The 5,000-nt window shown below is 31.4% G+C and overlaps 1 protein-coding gene across 1 annotated transcript in view; it reads right to left on the bottom strand.

The window, feature by feature from the left end:
• The window catches only part of LOC130228738 (astrotactin-2-like), a 544,402-nt gene that overhangs the window by 538,524 nt on the left and 878 nt on the right, over positions 1-5,000 (bottom strand). The gene's annotated exons all lie outside the window — the stretch shown is intronic.

The raw sequence follows: 5,000 nt of genomic DNA on the forward strand, positions 1-5,000 counted from the left end.
AAAAAATAATAAATAAATAAATAAATAAATAAATAAATAAATAAATATAAACAAATTAAAAAATTTAAAAATTTAAAAATTAAAAAATTAAAAAATAATAAATAAATAAATAAATAAATAAATAAGCTTAGTCTGAGACATCATTTGCAATCAAGTTCTACTATCACCACAAGTTTCTGCTTCTGCTCAGAGTCGTCATTCATTTGTAATAAGTTCTACAACTAGTTGAAAAATCACTGTGACAGTACAGCAATGAGTAGCCGGGGAAATACTCTCATTTTGATTTATTTATTTATTTTTACAGTGCACTCTAAACAACATCCACAGACAGCAGCGAGAAGAGAAATAAAGACAAGCAGCTCAATATCCGTAGCAGCAGCTTTATTGCATCAGAAGCAAACTGCAGTTTCCACTCGGCACAATAATAAACATCATTTTCTGCTCTTCCGCACTGACAGCCAGAAAAACATTGTTCTGTGTCCTTACAGATGTGTAGTCCAAACGCTGTCAGCCTTAATAAGCTGAAGACATTCATGCAGATGTATTGGCTGACCGTAATGAAGGTCTCAGTGTGCTCAGCCATGAGACGAAGGTGAATGGTTTGATGAATATGAAAATTATTTAAATTATATTGATGTGGTGGGTGGTACGGTGGCTCAGTGGGTAGGGCTGTCACCTCACAGCAAAAAGGTCTATGGTTTGAGCCTTGGCTGGGTCAGTTGGCATTTCTGTGTGGAGTTTGCATGTTCTCCCTGTGTTGGTGTGGGTTTCCTCCGGGTGCTCCGGTTTACCCCACAGTCCAAACACATGCGCTATAGGTGAATTGGGTAAGCTAAATTGTCTGTAGTGTACAGTATGTGTGTGAATAAGAGTGTATGAGTGTTTCCCAGTGATGGGTTGCAGCTGAAAGATAATCCGCTGTGTAAAACATTTGCTGGATAAGTTGGCGGTTCATTCCGCTGTGGCAACCCCTGATTAATAAAGGGACTAAGCTGATAAGAAAATGAATGAATGAATGAATGAATATTTATGTTGTTTATTTTGTCACTAGTTCTCAACGCTACAGTAAATGTATAAAATAAGCATATGATTATTAATAATCATAATAATTAAACCTGAGATTTGAATCATAATTGATAATTGATATAAACTAATAAGTTAATGCATAATTTTATGATAAATTTCAATATTTGGCTAACTGAATATCATTAATAAACATACTATTTATTTATTTATTTATTTATTTATTTATTTATTTATTTATTTATTTATTTATTTATTCATTAATTCATTTATTCATTTGTTTGTTTGTTTGTTTGTTTGTTTGTTTGTTTGTCAGACTATGGCCGTCATAACAAAACTACATTTTGTCAGAATAAGTTGTCAGAAAGGCTTTTATTTTTTAATATAGCCTCACGTTCACACTAGCGAGTTATTAATTTCATTTGGCTGTACTCAAAAATGCTTTGTCTGACCAACTTGAATACTTACGGTATGGTCTAAAAATGATCTGGTTTGAGTTTGTCAAACTAACATGATTCAAATTACAAATTCAATAAGACTGACACAAACCAAAGCTCCCCTGCTACGTCATCAATACGAACAGCTTTGATACTATGGAAATTTCTCAGCTGCGAGCTCATAATATAGCTATTATTAGTACACTGTAAAACCCAAAAGGTTAAGGTAACTCAAACCATTTGAGGAAACCGATTGCAACAAACCCCTTAGGTTGAAAAACTAATCCTAATGAGTACTGTTAACTTAATCCATTTGAATAAACAAAGCAATTTGAGCACAGTAAAACCTAATTAATGACAAGAACTCAAACCAATTGAGTACTGTAAAACCCAATTAAGTTAAGGCAACTCAAACCATTTGAGGAAACTGATTGCTTCAAATCATTTGAGTTGAAAAAAATTTTTTAATGTGAACTTACTCCATTTAAGTTGAAGTAACGAGATATTTAATTAACTCATTACCTTCAAGACTGAGTTCAAAACTCTTTTCAAATAAGTAGAATTAACTTTCAGTCAATTTTGAGTTAGCTACACTCATTTAATTTGATAAAGTTGACTATTGGGTGTCTTATTAGTTGGGTGCATTATTAGTATAGTTTAAAACCCAAACATTTAAAGTAACTCAAATTGTTTGAGAAAACCGATTGCAACAAACCATTTAAGCTCAAAAACTAATCCTAATGAGTACTTTGAACTTCATCCATTTGAGTAAACAAAGTAATCTGACCACAGTAAAACCCAATAAATGAAGAGAACTCAAACCACTCACTTGACTGTTGGGTTTTACAGTGTAGGTAAAGTAATAACATTGCATTTCCATGTTTAATGCAGTGTGTTTGTTGCTGTTTTTCAGGATTTTCTAAAATGTCTATGTGTAAAATATTCCATTACATTAGTTTAAGAATGTTATCTTTGGAAAATAATCATCTTCATCTGCTTCCTAAACTAAATAGTTTGACAGCTCCTTCCACCACAGAGGAACAGAGAGGGTGAAGGGTCTGGAAAGTGACTTTTTGCTCAGTTGTGAAGCAAAACTAGGTGTATATTTATAGCAGCGAGTTCAGGTAAAGAAGATGTGTTCAGGATCTGTCCTTTAGATGCTAAATTGAGGTCTTGACACTCTGTGGTCATTAAAAATCCACTGACACTTCTTTTAAAGAGCAGGGTGTAACCCCGGAGCCCTGGCCAATATCCCTTCATCAGCCTTATCAGTCATGGATTCCTATCTATTGAACAGCTCTATCACTCTTTATTTTGGTGTATGGTGGGTTTATCTGTTCATATAAACACTGGAGACTGCACAGTGTTGATGGATGACACTTTTCTGTCTGCAAAATCTCCACTGTCCTATACCAATAAAGGTGAAAACCCCTAAAAAATAACTATCAAAAACAGAGGTTACATGTGCTGCTGAAGATTAAAGACACAGATGAGAGGTTTGCACTGACTGTAGGTTATATTTCGTGTTGTTTTTGAACCCAAATAAGGACTAAATGTATGCTGTGTGTTGTTTTTCTGTAATTGATAACATATCGGAGACTGTAAGGGTCTGCATGTGTTCATATATGCTGCATTTATTTATTTATATGATATTATCGCAGACGTTACGGTACGCTATCATTGATCTGCAGTTATAATCAAATCATGTTCATAGAAAGGTTAGTAATGAACATTTATACACAAGTATTTATGTGCTTCTCATGTGAAATGTGAATGACCCATACAGCTTTATTGTGACATTTCCTCGCGCAAGAATGGCATCGACTGAAACTTTCTATCGTACACCACTATTGGTACCCTTTTGGCAGGATAAGCCTGATAAAGGGGACCCGTACTAACCCGTTCCATACTATACCAGTCAGTGGAAACGGGCCACTTGGCATCTTTTATATATATTCAATAATTTATTTTTCTCCATTCAGGTACTCCCATACTAGCCCATAATATTCAGGTCTGAACTCCATGCCAGCTCATAACCGTCAGTGTTTTAACAGCAGTTTTACTTTTATTTGTTACTTGTTTTGATTTGCACATAGTGGAAAATGAGCATCACATGAGTAGGAGTGCTGTAAATATCAGAATACCTGCATTCATATTCAGACCAGCAGCATGGTTGCAACTGTGAAATTGCTTTTCAGTTCAATAAACAACAATTTAATATTTAGCAACTTTTGGGCTGTTTTTTTTTTTCTGTGAATAAAAAAAATACAAAAACAGACCCAAACAAAGCCAAAGCAGGATCAGCCACAGATCATCTCTGAGAATGAATGAATCCTCCTCTGATGAAAGCTTGGATTATGAATATCAAGCTACTTTTCTGGACTCTCCCGGAAGGTTAACATGGGATTGACCCATTTAATATTTATGCACTCTGATATTAGTTTCGCCTCATGGTCAAACTGTGTGTGCTTTCTGTTGGCTTGGATAGAAAATAGGGAAAATGCACTATTTATTGCAACTTTGAAAGAAAGAATACTATTTACTCCCTTAAGCACAAATAATTTACAGCAAAATTGTACATATTGGCATACATTCATATTCTATTATATTCTATTCTATTCTATTCTATTATATTATATTATATTATATTATATTATATTATATTATATTATATTATATTATATTATATTATATTATACTATACTATATTATATTATATTCTATTCTATTCTATTCTATTCTATTCTATTATATTCACTTGTGGTCGAAGGGTTGGGTTATCGATATGTTAGAATAGTTAAACCGTAAAATGTACTATTAAAAAAATATGACCAACATTTATCCCATTATTTATTTTGGGGGAAAAAAAGAAAAGCTCGACATATCAGATCTATTTTATTTTATTTTATTTTATTTTATTTTATTTTATTTTATTTTATTTTATTTTATTTTATTTTATTGTTTATTTCTTGTTTTGTATAGAATATGCTCTAATATTCTAATCCAATCTACTCTATTCACTTGTGGTCAAAGTGTTGGGTTATTGATGTGATAGAATAGTTAAACCTTATAATGTACTAGAAAAAAGAATGATCAACATTTGTCCCATTATTTATTTTGGGAAAAAAAAGGAAAACTCAACATATCAGATCTATTTTATTTAATAAATAAATAGATAAAAAAATAAAATAAAATAAAATAAAATAAAATAAAATAAAATAAAATAAAATAAAATAAAATAAAATAAAATAAAATAAAATAAAATATATTTATTTATTTGTTTGTGTATTGTGCTTAATAATCCTCAATTATCAACTTTTTCTCTTATTATTATTATATTTTTTTTGCAATCATTTTATTTCTTTATACAATCCTCTATTTTCACTCTGTTTTCCGATTGATCAACTAATTAAAGTGATTTTTTTTTATAAATGATATATAATTCGACAGGATAATGTCATTTAAATCCATGTATTCTCACAATCTTTAATCAAATACACTCTCCTCTCTCTATTACAACATCTCTTCATTGATTGGCAC

Source organism: Danio aesculapii, chromosome 5, assembly GCF_903798145.1.
Source record: "Danio aesculapii chromosome 5, fDanAes4.1, whole genome shotgun sequence".
In the NCBI taxonomy this organism is placed as follows: Eukaryota; Metazoa; Chordata; class Actinopteri; order Cypriniformes; family Danionidae; genus Danio; species Danio aesculapii.